The 16,482-nt window shown below is 31.7% G+C and overlaps 1 protein-coding gene across 2 annotated transcripts in view; it reads left to right on the plus strand.

The window, feature by feature from the left end:
• The window catches only part of mtg (mind the gap), a 52,668-nt gene that overhangs the window by 23,893 nt on the left and 12,293 nt on the right, over positions 1 to 16,482 (plus strand). The window lies entirely within an intron of this gene.

The raw sequence follows: 16,482 nt of genomic DNA on the forward strand, positions 1-16,482 counted from the left end.
CACGAAATTATTAATAAACTTGTGTATAATACTGTCAATGCTAGGGAGACCTGAATTTTCAGGATCGAGATTGGCATCCATAATCACCCCTATCGCGAATCAATATTTCATATGAAATATGTTCCCTTTTCCCATAAATTCACATGTTTTTCACGATAGGGGTGAATAATTCCAATAATCCCCCTCAACATCGAAGGTCATCTATGCTGCGCAGAGACTTCGCATGGTAGCACGGATGCGAGAGGTCCAGTTTTCAATGACTCTCCTGCATAATTCCGGTTGAATTTGAGGTATGGTCTGGTTAATGTTGACTTTGAGAGCATCGGCCAATTTTCATAGATGCCGTCGGGCCAAAATCCGCATTTAATAGTAAATTTGTATGGATGCATTGTCACTTGGAGAACCTCAACAATGTTACTTGTTAACATAGTCATTTAATTTGCACTAAATAAAGTTTTATCATTTGTACGTGCTGTTTAATCGTATAATTTAACATTTGGGTTTGACAACACTGACTGAATAATAAACAAAATATTTGACAGATGCCGCCAAAACAGAAAGGCAGCAACTGAGTGTAAACAATAACCCGACTTAATTGGAAAACCCTTATAAATCTGCATTTTAAATATAAACTAATAAATCGTTTGACTTTATTCATTAAGCCGACTGCTAAAGGGTACTGGAATCTCATCTCTTGAAGATGACAATTACATTTTTTTATAAATAAATCTGTTTTGTAAATCATGAAAACCCATTCACTTTTGTTTTGTACTCGTATATAACCGAAAATCATTGAACAAGAGAAAAGCAGCATCTTTTTGATTAATGATTTCAGTGATTCACGTTTCTTTTAAACATTTAAAACGCTGCATTTTTGTATCTTTATTTTTGTGGAGAATGTTTTTTTACAATGTTGACAAGGAAATACATAGTTTAACACTGAATCGCCCTCATTTATTAGCCAAATATGGTGAATCATGTTTAACTCTGGTTTTTACTGAAAACATTTCAATAATTTTTGGACAAATTTAACACCCTGATTAAGACAGACAGAGTGTGACTGAGCAACTGTCTCTGGGTCTTTTTTTTAAATGTTTAAGTATCTTTGTTTAGTGTATCTTATTAATTAGTTTTTATGCTAATTTAATAGTATTTTAGCGTGTATTTAAGGTATTAAATCTGTTGGCAAATTAACCGTTTTTTTTTTCTTCTTGTAGATGTCTAAAATCTGCAGATTATCTTATATTTTTGGTTTGTTTTGTATGTTTGTAAATTTGTTTTAGAAGTTTTATTTTTGGCACTTTAATTTAAATTATTTATTAGTGTGAACTTGACCGATATTTAGATGAATGATGATAAATAATAGAATTTTCTGTGTATAATGAATGGTTGAAAGATTCATTGATAAAATCAAAGCATACAAAAGTGAATGTGAAATGCAGATACATATTTCCTGTTTGTGGCAGGGGCGAAATAATAATCAGTTGTATGATGGATTAACTAATTCAAATTTATTTGCTTAATTAAATAATGACATCTAAAATAATTGTGTTTTTTTTTGATTTTTTAATTAAAGTGTTTCATTAATTAGTTTGTCTATATAATGCAGAGTTCGCTCTTGAAATCCAAGTTTTAATAAATTACTAGCCCGGTATGCTTTGCCATCCAATCGTAGTGAAATGAGAATGAAATGAAACATAAAACTGGCTATAAGTTGATAAATGTGGTCCAAATGAAAAAAGAACGATCATCTGTGATCACTTGTATTTTCTACCAATAATAATCTATTTTTTATATGAAAATCAAGTGAAACATATAAGTCGGTAAATAGTGGTCCAAATGGAAAAAGAACGATCATCTGTGATCACTTGTATTTTCTACCAAAAATCGTATGATCACTTATATTTCATATGAAATTTAAAGGAAACATAAACGTGGCTATAAGTCGTTAAATAGTGATCCAAATGGGACCATGACGACCATCTGTGATCACTTATATTTTGAACCAAAAATTATTTTTTGAATGAAAATCAAGTAAAACATCCGACTTTTATGTTTTACTTGATTTTGATTTACTAGTGATAAAAATGGAAAAACGACGATCATCTGTGATCACTTATATTTTCAACCAAAAATCTTATATTTCATATGAAAATTAAAGGAAACATAAACGTGGCTATAAGTCGGCAAATAATGGTGCAAATGGAAAAAGGACGACAATTGATGATCACTGATATTTACAGGAAAAAATTAATTTTTCAAATGAAAATTAACTGAAACATAAAAGTGGCTATAAAGCAAAGTGAAAAACAAACAACATAATTAATTATATTCTGAAAAAAGGGAACAAATTTAAAAATATTCACTATTTCGCTACTGACAAGGCAATGGAAACTTTTAAACTTCTGCAAGAAAGAAGTGTAAAACGAAATAATATTTAAAAGAACGATGTAAAAAGCATCCTGTTTACAGTTATTTTATTTTTAAATTCTGGTAATTTTTCACAATTTCTTTTTCTAAGTTTTTCTTATAATTGATTTTTTTCAAAGTTAATGAAAATGGCTAAAGTTAAGTTTTGTGAAGACTTAAATTAATTAACGATTTTAAAGCTGGTTTAAAACAAAAAAGTATCTGTGACAAATATTCAATAAATAAATCAGCAGTTTAAAAAATTATAAAGGAATTTCGTGAGACCGGTTCTGTAAAAACTCAACATTTAGGTGGAAGACCTCGTAAGACTACTCCTAGACAAGATAATTTAATAGCGAGAGAGTTCAAGAAATTCCCAAAAATCACTCCTCGAGAGGTTGTTAATAGCCTAAAATTAGAGTTAGTCGCAGGGCAAATGAAGCTGGTCTTGGTTGCTATCGTCCTATGAAAAAACCACTGATTTCTAAAAAGAACCGTTCTGCTCGTCTAAAATTTGCCAGGGATCATTTAAAATGGTTGATACAGAAATGGACTACTGTCCTCTTTTCCGACGTATCCAAATACAATTTAAGAGGCAGTGATGGGAGAACATTTGTAAGACGACCAAAGGGAAAAAGATTAGATCCAAAGTACACAAATAAGACTGTAAAGTTTGGCGGTGGCAATATTATGGTATGGGGATTTTTTTCAGGGCAAGGTATGGGCCCAATTCATATTATAAAAGATACCATGACAGGTATAGGATACAGAACCATATTAAACGATATTATGTATCCAAACGCTGAGGAAAATATGCCCCTAGTTTGGAGATTCCAATACGACAACGACCCGAAACACACCACTAGGGTTGTAACCGAGTGGTTACAATCCAACGAGGTACGTGTTTTAAAGTGGCCTGCTCAATCACCAGATCTCAATTCCATAGAAAATCTATGGGAAATTGTAGATCGTAAAATAAGGACCCAAAATTACACCAGGAAGGAAGATTTATCGGAGGCGGTTATAAGGGAATGGCAAAATATTTCAAAGGAGACCATTGACTCTTTAATTGGTTCAATGCATCGTCGATGTGTAGCAGTTATAAAAAATAAGTGATACCCAACAAAATATTGAGTTATTGCAAATTTTAGAACATATTTGTTAAAATAATACCTAAGTTTCCATTGTTTTGTCAATGCCGTAATAAAGAAATCTTTTAATTTTGTTCTCTCATTTTTAGAATTTAATTAATTATGTACTTTGTTTTTTGTTAAATTAAGTTAATAAAAGTATACAAATAAAATACTACAAAAATGTTAACATTTTTTAAAAAATTATAGATTTTAGGCCACTAATGAAATATTTGGAAAAGTTTCCATTGTTTTGTCAACCACTGTATATCTATATTACTGAGTCATTACTATAGACAGTATGGATATCTAATTATAGATATTTCAAAGACCTTTGCAACGACGTATATAACACCATAGTAAGTCGGACCTACAATGGGTCAAAATCGGGAAAAATATTTTTTAACCCGAATTTTTTCTCCAAAAAATAGTTTTGTCTTTTAAAAATTTAAAAAAAAGTTCACTATAAATTAACAAACATTTTTTTTTAATTAAATAAATGTTTGAAATAAATATTAAAATTTTTCATTGAAAATTTAAAAAAAAAATTTTGAAATTTTTTTTTATTTTATTTACCTAAAAATATTTAAAATTTTTATTTTAAAGTATAATTTGGTGAAGGTTATATAAGATTCCGCATAGCCATATAGAGCTTTCTTACTTGTTTTTTATGTAGATAAAGTTGTATTTAAAATTTTATTTGTATTTTTATTAGTTTAGAAGATATAAGGTTACCGAATTTAACCTTTTTTACCTTCAAATTTCTAAAAGTCCTTTAGTGGATCTCCAGAGGGGTTAAAATATCATGTCTCTAGCTTTTGGCATTTGGTTTGGGCGATGTTGAATCAGTCGGTTACTCAGTAACGTTATCCTTTTACATACACCAGGGGCCGAACAGGTTGGGTTATTTATCTGATAATATGACGAATGTCAATGAAGTTCATAAAAATTATTGAATAATATACAAAAAAATCATATTAAAATTGAGGAAAATTTCTTAAAATTTTATTATAATCTATATGTCATGTTCTATTTATGCCGATCACTGCTTTACACTATTAATTCCATAAAACTCTAAACAAAGTTGTTATTAAAACATTGTGGCATATTTTTTATTAATTACTTAAGACTTAAGTATATTTTAAAGTTATTTAGAATTAACATTTGCTAAAACTAAATTACATTTTTATGATAGATGACTTAATTGCTGTTTTTTTTTAAATTATGGAGAATGATTTATTTCTCAGAATATAAATATTAGCTCTAACCCCCCTAAATGTTCTTAATGTCGTAGAATGTTTGAATCTTTTACGAGCATGTTTTATTAAATGATTTTTAAACTCTAGACTTTGCTAATAAGAAATCAACTTTAAACTATGTTTGTATAAATAAAACATGTGTTAAAATGTTTAAATAAAAAAAACAATTAACAAAATATTTATTTTAAAAAAAAATACAACAAAATCATTTAATTTTGAGTAAAGAAAAAACAAAATTTGCCCCCGAATATAAATAAATAAAAATTTATTGATTAATATTGCTCAAAAAAATACAATCTAATAAAACAATAAAATATGTATTAAATAATAAATTGTATTAAACAATAAAAACAAACATTTAACAATGTGCATATTTATAACAAATCCGTAGTTTTGCACGCTTTTTTTTGTAAATATTAACAATCAAAGTCGGTATTTATGAAAAGTTTTGTATAGATTTCTTTAACATTTTGTTATTATAATGTTTTACTAGTCTTCACCTTATTTTCAAGTTCAACTACTTTGTTTTTTTTAAGTTTATTTATGCAAACTTAACTAAATATTAACAATTATATAAGTTTTCAAAACTCTAGAAAATAATTGGCAGGTTGTAATTAAATCTAGGAGTTTAAACTAATTTCCAATTTAGTAATTCTTGCTGGCAATGCATACAAATGGATACAAAAACTTGTTAGCTTTTCAAATCAAAAATCTATGCCTAGTTCAAGGTATTTTCAAACTTTAATTGCTTTGATAGATCAACTTTGATTTTTGTATTTGCTTTAACAGTCTTTATTTATTTATACATAAATATGTGTGTTATTTTTCTATACAAGACAAACAAAAAATTACAACAACAAAAAAAAAGAAGCCCAAGTCATTTACATAATAATGCGTGCATAGGTTAAGATTTGTATCTCTCGCATATTTCAAATAGTTTTATAATAGTTTGGCTATTTATGTTGGGTATTGTGTTTCGTAGCTTGTAAGCTTTCAAAAAACTACTCATAAAATACTTGTTAACCACGATTAATATCTTTGTATGATAAATGCCTACTATATACAAAGTTAAAAGGCTACAAAGTACTTACGATAGTAAAATGGTGGCAGTTTCCCAGCATGGCAACTCTTTTGTTAAATGCCCAAACGTCATCATGACATTGTCACATAAACAAACAACAAACAAACATACATACGTGCATTCATACATAAGTATGTATGTACGTGAAGTTAACCAGCCACACGATGTTATTAATAATTAATAACCCATATATCCAATAAATATGTGTAAAAAAACGTTGCCAACCTTTCTGGTTATAATTTATTAATATAATTTGCTTAAATTTTGCAAATTAAAATTATAATAATTATTGTATTTGCTTTAATAACACAAGTTTAATTAAAACAAAATATTTTATTAAAATTACAACTACAAAAAACACTATAGTAGTCATCTTTATTATTAACATAATTATAAGAAAAAAATAATTAAATTTTTACATAAACATACAAAATCTGTTAACAAAGTTCTTAAACACTTAATTGCTGCAAAAAACAATTTATTTTTCTCTTTAAATATACATTGTGTCAGCTTTTAATTTAGCTATAAACCATTATTTATTTATTATTCAAATTAATGTTCTAAGCTTTATATAGTAAATTTATTGCTACTATTTGGCAGCATTATTAACATAAATTACTTTAATAATTACACTATTAAATAAAGTTTTTGTTCAAAGTTCGTTGAAAGATTTGATAAAGTTATGAAGATATTTTAGTGGATTTCAATTGTTAATATAATTTATTGCTTAAATAAATTCATGTCATAAATTTCAGGAAGTCTTATAATAAAACATTTGATCATAGATAAATACACATACATAGATCGGAAACTCTCCTTTCAAAGACCTAACTCAGTTGTCAAAATCCTAAGTGGTGAGAAAAAATTAGTAAAAAACACTATTTGAAATTATTTTAAGTAATTTGTTTGTTTGTGTTTTTTGTTTAGGTTACGCTCTATGTGTATTTCTCTCAATTTAAAACAAGCGGCTCTCCGTTGTTTTTAAATATTGTTACGAAATTGTACTTTAATTCAAATATAACGATTTTAACGGCTGATTTAAAAGTAGCATAATGCTTTCAAATAGCAGTGCTGTAATAGCAAACTGTAACATATCTGTATCGAATTCGAATATTCAGTTAAAGAACATTGTAGAAAGTACACCACAGATGGCGTATGTATTAGAAAGCTCTAGACTGTTAAAGAGCAATCTAGAGTGCAGATGGCAGTGTTCTAAACAGTGGCAGAGGTTGCAGTCGTTAGTAAGTTTATCAGAGACTCTATTCGAATAAACATCAACTGAGTGCCTTAAAGTGTGCTGTGTTTTTCAAGTGAATTCGTGTACATTATAAAGTGTGTCTGTATTTCTGCGAATTTATAAACGAGTATAAAGAGTTGTTACAATTTTCAAACTACTAAACGGTTTTTATTTGCAATCAAAAGTAAATGGTTTATTTAAAGGAAATAAACAAACGTTTTGAAAAGGTTAAAACGTAACAATATAATATCTAGTGTCAAATTTTAAGAAATTTTGAAATTTCGGATTAGTAATAAAATTTGACCTATTATGACGTATTATGAACATATGATAGTTTAGATTAACGGGACTCTGTTTCTAGGTCCTTCCGTCTGTCTGTCTGTCTGTCTGTTGAAAACACGATAGGGCCCAAACGAAAGGAGCAAGCTCGCTGAAATTATTCACAAATACTCTCTGTTGATAAGGTTTGTTTTCATGATTTCACCTAGCCCCCATATCAATGTCCCTCCTGAATACTATTTGATCAGTCATGAATCAAATAGTGCTTTGAAATTATACTGTAAAGTATGTCGAAAATCAGGCAATATTTGTCCCCTCAGAAAATGACTTCAACATTCATAATTTTCCTATAATAATTATCGTGATGAAATTGGACATAAACAAGTTTTACTAACTTTTGTGAGGATCGGTCCATAATTAACCCTAACTCCCATATAACCCCTATAACAGCACACTGTTTCTTCACCGAAGCTTATGGTGAATGTGTTTCATCGGTTTCAACATGCGAGAGATAGTTTGTGCGGTTCAGTAGTGGTAATTTTGACACGGAAGACAAAGATCGCCCAGGCCAGCCAAACAAGTTTGAAGAACAAGAATTGGAGGCAGATAGTTGTCAACCTCAACAAGAGATGTCAAAATCATTGGAAGCATACTCAATTTCAAAACGTTTGCAAGCAGCATGATTCAACCAAAAGCAGGGAAATTGGGTGACATACGAATTAAAGCTGAAAGACCTTGAAAGAAGATTTTGTATGTCTGAAATTATGCTTGAACATTATAAAAGAAAATGGATCCATTACGATAACCCCAAGCATAAGATATCGTATGTGAAGCCCTTCCAACCAGCCGAATCGAAATTAAACACAAATATGCATAGAGCTAAGGTAATGCTCTGTATTTGGTGGGACCTTTATATTATGAGCTGTTGAAATCTGACAGGTTTCCTTTGATGGTCCGAACACAATTGATCCGTTTGAAGCAAGCAAGACGAATTCAAAAATCGAAAAAAGGCGAAAGGTCGACTTATTGTTTTAACTACAGAACTAAATTAAACCTAGTTCTTATAGACCGAATCTATCTTTATGTAAAACTTCTCAGCCATGCCGTACCGTGACATTAATGTTGATGATGTTATCCTGAATAATACTACAATAATACGAATGGCTCTATTAGCAAGATTGATCTTGATGTTGTTAAAAAACCGTTGAGTTCAAACTCAAGTATCTTTGCATTTAGCCAATAAGATTGGCTAATTATTTTCGTAAAGCATTGTTTGATGGGAAAGCTTGCACGTGAAGTTTGCACTCCAAACTTAACAAGACATAAATACGACTATGTTGTTGTCTCCACCTCAAACAAATTTTTTTCAAATTTATTATTTTCCCCAAATGGTAAAACATTTGAAGTACAAATTAAATAAATAACAAATACCGAAAATATTTTAACAAAAAAATCGAGTGTGCGAGAGAGTGGTTGGTTGATGGGGTTCGCTCTTATTTGTTTAACTGCTTTCACTGCCACATTTATGTTAAACAAAATATATTATATTTGTACGAATAGTATGACGATGATGATAAATATTTTAATAACGACAAAATAGTATATGCATTCATACGTGAGAACAAACAACAAACAGTTTTAAAGGTGTGATTGTCAAAATATAAAACGAAAATTTTCTATTTGAAATAAATTTGTTTTAGTACTCGAGTATTCGAATTTTTTGGGAAACTAAATATTTACTGAAATAAGTTTTAAAAAGTTGTTTAACAAACTTTCTTTAAAGGAATTTTTCAACACAAAATAATAATTCCTTTTTATATAAATTTCATTAACTCTCCCTAGTTTTTGGCATGATTGAAAGTGGGTCAATTTAAAAATTACATATGACAAGATGAAATTAATGTTGTTTTTTAAGGTGGATAACTGACAATCTGCAGTAAATTTGACAGACATGTGTGAAAAAACTTTAACTTTTGTTTTTTGTTACTTTGGTTTTCTTTGTCTTTCTTTTGCAGTTTCTTTTTGTTTTACTTTTTGCTTGTAAATTATGCGTATTTACTACCACTTCTGGTTTATTAATGTTTTTGCTTTGTTTTTGGCTTTAACTACCGCCTCTTTTTGAATACAATCATATTCGGAAAACAACACGTATGGCAACAAAATAAAAAAAAATGAAACCTTAACCTTTTATCATTCATGAAATAATTTTTTACTTATTTAGATATTTTTCATTTGTTTTATTTTTTCAATTCGTTGAGTGATGATTGTAGTCTGTTGGGGTAGGCTTTTGTGGAAACAAAAATAAATTTTGTCACCTTTTGTTTTGTTGTAAATTCGTTAAATTGTTGTCTGTTTAACAAAAAACTTTGGTTGTCATAAATAAAACAATAAACCTATATTTTTGTTACAGTTTCTTTCAAATAAAATAAAAATAGAGCTATTAATCTGATACATATTGGTTGGGTGTTGAGTGAGCGTACTTTTGATTAAATACCCACGATTGAAAGGAATTTTACAAGGTCCCAATCTGTATTGATTTATAAAATAATAGAAGTTCATTTAGGTCAATCAAGAGCCATAGTATGTGGCATTTAAAAAGAATTGTAAACTTTGAAATAAAACTGGATGAGTGCTTTAATGAATTATTTAGACTATGACTAGACTATGACTAGACTATGACTAGACTATGACTAGACTATGACTAGACTATGACTAGACTATGACTAGACTATGACTAGACTATGACTAGACTATGACTAGACTATGACTAGACTATGACTAGACTATGACTAGACTATGACTAGACTATGACTAGACTATGACTAGACTATGACTAGACTATGACTAGACTATGACTAGACTATGACTAGACTATGACTAGACTATGACTAGACTATGACTAGACTATGACTAGACTATGACTAGACTATGACTAGACTATGACTAGACTATGACTAGACTATGACTAGACTATGACTAGACTATGACTAGACTATGACTAGACTATGACTAGACTATGACTAGACTATGACTAGACTATGACTAGACTATGACTAGACTATGACTAGACTATGACTAGACTATGACTAGACTATGACTAGACTATGACTAGACTATGACTAGACTATGACTAGACTATGACTAGACTATGACTAGACTATGACTAGACTATGACTAGACTATGACTAGACTATGACTAGACTATGACTAGACTATGACTAGACTATGACTAGACTATGACTAGACTATGACTAGACTATGACTAGACTATGACTAGACTATGACTAGACTATGACTAGACTATGACTAGACTATGACTAGACTATGACTAGACTATGACTAGACTATGACTAGACTATGACTAGACTATGACTAGACTATGACTAGACTATGACTAGACTATGACTAGACTATGACTAGACTATGACTAGACTATGACTAGACTATGACTAGACTATGACTAGACTATGACTAGACTATGACTAGACTATGACTAGACTATGACTAGACTATGACTAGACTATGACTAGACTATGACTAGACTATGACTAGACTATGACTAGACTATGACTAGACTATGACTAGACTATGACTAGACTATGACTAGACTATGACTAGACTATGACTAGACTATGACTAGACTATGACTAGACTATGACTAGACTATGACTAGACTATGACTAGACTATGACTAGACTATGACTAGACTATGACTAGACTATGACTAGACTATGACTAGACTATGACTAGACTATGACTAGACTATGACTAGACTATGACTAGACTATGACTAGACTATGACTAGACTATGACTAGACTATGACTAGACTATGACTAGACTATGACTAGACTATGACTAGACTATGACTAGACTATGACTAGACTATGACTAGACTATGACTAGACTATGACTAGACTATGACTAGACTATGACTAGACTATGACTAGACTATGACTAGACTATGACTAGACTATGACTAGACTATGACTAGACTATGACTAGACTATGACTAGACTATGACTAGACTATGACTAGACTATGACTAGACTATGACTAGACTATGACTAGACTATGACTAGACTATGACTAGACTATGACTAGACTATGACTAGACTATGACTAGACTATGACTAGACTATGACTAGACTATGACTAGACTATGACTAGACTATGACTAGACTATGACTAGACTATGACTAGACTATGACTAGACTATGACTAGACTATGACTAGACTATGACTAGACTATGACTAGACTATGACTAGACTATGACTAGACTATGACTAGACTATGACTAGACTATGACTAGACTATGACTAGACTATGACTAGACTATGACTAGACTATGACTAGACTATGACTAGACTATGACTAGACTATGACTAGACTATGACTAGACTATGACTAGACTATGACTAGACTATGACTAGACTATGACTAGACTATGACTAGACTATGACTAGACTATGACTAGACTATGACTAGACTATGACTAGACTATGACTAGACTATGACTAGACTATGACTAGACTATGACTAGACTATGACTATGACTATGACTATGACTAGACTATGACTAGACTATGACTAGACTATGACTAGACTATGACTAGACTATGACTATGACTAGACTATGACTAGACTATGACTAGACTATGACTAGACTATGACTATGACTAGACTATGACTAGACTATGACTAGACTATGACTAGACTATGACTAGACTATGACTAGACTATGACTATGACTAGACTATGACTAGACTATGACTAGACTATGACTAGACTATGACTAGACTATGACTAGACTATGACTAGACTATGACTAGACTATGACTAGACTATGACTAGACTATGACTAGACTATGACTAGACTATGACTAGACTATGACTAGACTATGACTAGACTATGACTAGACTATGACTAGACTATGACTAGACTATGACTAGACTATGACTAGACTATGACTAGACTATGACTAGACTATGACTAGACTATGACTAGACTATGACTAGACTATGACTAGACTATGACTAGACTATGACTAGACTATGACTAGACTATGACTAGACTATGACTAGACTATGACTAGACTATGACTAGACTATGACTAGACTATGACTAGACTATGACTAGACTATGACTAGACTATGACTAGACTATGACTAGACTATGACTAGACTATGACTAGACTATGACTAGACTATGACTAGACTATGACTAGACTATGACTAGACTATGACTAGACTATGACTAGACTATGACTAGACTATGACTAGACTATGACTAGACTATGACTAGACTATGACTAGACTATGACTAGACTATGACTAGACTATGACTAGACTATGACTAGACTATGACTAGACTATGACTAGACTATGACTAGACTATGACTAGACTATGACTAGACTATGACTAGACTATGACTAGACTATGACTAGACTATGACTAGACTATGACTAGACTATGACTAGACTATGACTAGACTATGACTAGACTATGACTAGACTATGACTAGACTATGACTAGACTATGACTAGACTATGACTAGACTATGACTAGACTATGACTAGACTATGACTAGACTATGACTAGACTATGACTAGACTATGACTAGACTATGACTAGACTATGACTAGACTATGACTAGACTATGACTAGACTATGACTAGACTATGACTAGACTATGACTAGACTATGACTAGACTATGACTAGACTATGACTAGACTATGACTAGACTATGACTAGACTATGACTAGACTATGACTAGACTATGACTAGACTATGACTAGACTATGACTAGACTATGACTAGACTATGACTAGACTATGACTAGACTATGACTAGACTATGACTAGACTATGACTAGACTATGACTAGACTATGACTAGACTATGACTAGACTATGACTAGACTATGACTAGACTATGACTAGACTATGACTAGACTATGACTAGACTATGACTAGACTATGACTAGACTATGACTAGACTATGACTAGACTATGACTAGACTATGACTAGACTATGACTAGACTATGACTAGACTATGACTAGACTATGACTAGACTATGACTAGACTATGACTAGACTATGACTAGACTATGACTAGACTATGACTAGACTATGACTAGACTATGACTAGACTATGACTAGACTATGACTAGACTATGACTAGACTATGACTAGACTATGACTAGACTATGACTAGACTATGACTAGACTATGACTAGACTATGACTAGACTATGACTAGACTATGACTAGACTATGACTAGACTATGACTAGACTATGACTAGACTATGACTAGACTATGACTAGACTATGACTAGACTATGACTAGACTATGACTAGACTATGACTAGACTATGACTAGACTATGACTAGACTATGACTAGACTATGACTAGACTATGACTAGACTATGACTAGACTATGACTAGACTATGACTAGACTATGACTAGACTATGACTAGACTATGACTAGACTATGACTAGACTATGACTAGACTATGACTAGACTATGACTAGACTATGACTAGACTATGACTAGACTATGACTAGACTATGACTAGACTATGACTAGACTATGACTAGACTATGACTAGACTATGACTAGACTATGACTAGACTATGACTAGACTATGACTAGACTATGACTAGACTATGACTAGACTATGACTAGACTATGACTAGACTATGACTAGACTATGACTAGACTATGACTAGACTATGACTAGACTATGACTAGACTATGACTAGACTATGACTAGACTATGACTAGACTATGACTAGACTATGACTAGACTATGACTAGACTATGACTAGACTATGACTAGACTATGACTAGACTATGACTAGACTATGACTAGACTATGACTAGACTATGACTAGACTATGACTAGACTATGACTAGACTATGACTAGACTATGACTAGACTATGACTAGACTATGACTAGACTATGACTAGACTATGACTAGACTATGACTAGACTATGACTAGACTATGACTAGACTATGACTAGACTATGACTAGACTATGACTAGACTATGACTAGACTATGACTAGACTATGACTAGACTATGACTAGACTATGACTAGACTATGACTAGACTATGACTAGACTATGACTAGACTATGACTAGACTATGACTAGACTATGACTAGACTATGACTAGACTATGACTAGACTATGACTAGACTATGACTAGACTATGACTAGACTATGACTAGACTATGACTAGACTATGACTAGACTATGACTAGACTATGACTAGACTATGACTAGACTATGACTAGACTATGACTAGACTATGACTAGACTATGACTAGACTATGACTAGACTATGACTAGACTATGACTAGACTATGACTAGACTATGACTAGACTATGACTAGACTATGACTAGACTATGACTAGACTATGACTAGACTATGACTAGACTATGACTAGACTATGACTAGACTATGACTAGACTATGACTAGACTATGACTAGACTATGACTAGACTATGACTAGACTAGACTAGACTAGACTAGACTATGACTAGACTATGACTAGACTATGACTAGACTATGACTAGACTATGACTAGACTATGACTAGACTATGACTAGACTAGACTATGACTAGACTATGACTAGACTATGACTAGACTATGACTAGACTATGACTAGACTATGACTAGACTATGACTAGACTATGACTAGACTATGACTAGACTATGACTAGACTATGACTAGACTATGACTAGACTATGACTAGACTATGACTAGACTATGACTAGACTATGACTAGACTATGACTAGACTATGACTAGACTATGACTAGACTATGACTAGACTATGACTAGACTATGACTAGACTATGACTAGACTATGACTAGACTATGACTAGACTATGACTAGACTATGACTAGACTATGACTAGACTATGACTAGACTATGACTAGACTATGACTAGACTATGACTAGACTATGACTAGACTATGACTAGACTATGACTAGACTATGACTAGACTATGACTAGACTATGACTAGACTATGACTAGACTATGACTAGACTATGACTAGACTATGACTAGACTATGACTAGACTATGACTAGACTATGACTAGACTATGACTAGACTATGACTAGACTATGACTAGACTATGACTAGACTATGACTAGACTATGACTAGACTATGACTAGACTATGACTAGACTATGACTAGACTATGACTAGACTATGACTAGACTATGACTAGACTATGACTAGACTATGACTAGACTATGACTAGACTATGACTAGACTATGACTAGACTATGACTAGACTATGACTAGACTATGACTAGACTATGACTAGACTATGACTAGACTATGACTAGACTATGACTAGACTATGACTAGACTATGACTAGACTATGACTAGACTATGACTAGACTATGACTAGACTATGACTAGACTATGACTAGACTATGACTAGACTATGACTAGACTATGACTAGACTATGACTAGACTATGACTAGACTATGACTAGACTATGACTAGACTATGACTAGACTATGACTAGACTATGACTAGACTATGACTAGACTATGACTAGACTATGACTAGACTATGACTAGACTATGACTAGACTATGACTAGACTATGACTAGACTATGACTAGACTATGACTAGACTATGACTAGACTATGACTAGACTATGACTAGACTATGACTAGACTATGACTAGACTATGACTAGACTATGACTAGACTATGACTAGACTATGACTAGACTATGACTAGACTATGACTAGACTATGACTAGACTATGACTAGACTATGACTAGACTATGACTAGACTATGACTAGACTATGACTAGACTATGACTAGACTATGACTAGACTATGACTAGACTATGACTAGACTATGACTAGACTATGACTAGACTATGACTAGACTATGACTAGACTATGACTAGACTATGACTAGACTATGACTAGACTATGACTAGACTATGACTAGACTATGACTAGACTATGACTAGACTATGACTAGACTATGACTAGACTATGACTAGACTATGACTAGACTATGACTAGACTATGA

Source organism: Calliphora vicina, chromosome 1, assembly GCF_958450345.1.
Source record: "Calliphora vicina chromosome 1, idCalVici1.1, whole genome shotgun sequence".
NCBI lineage: Eukaryota > Metazoa > Arthropoda > Insecta > Diptera > Calliphoridae > Calliphora > Calliphora vicina.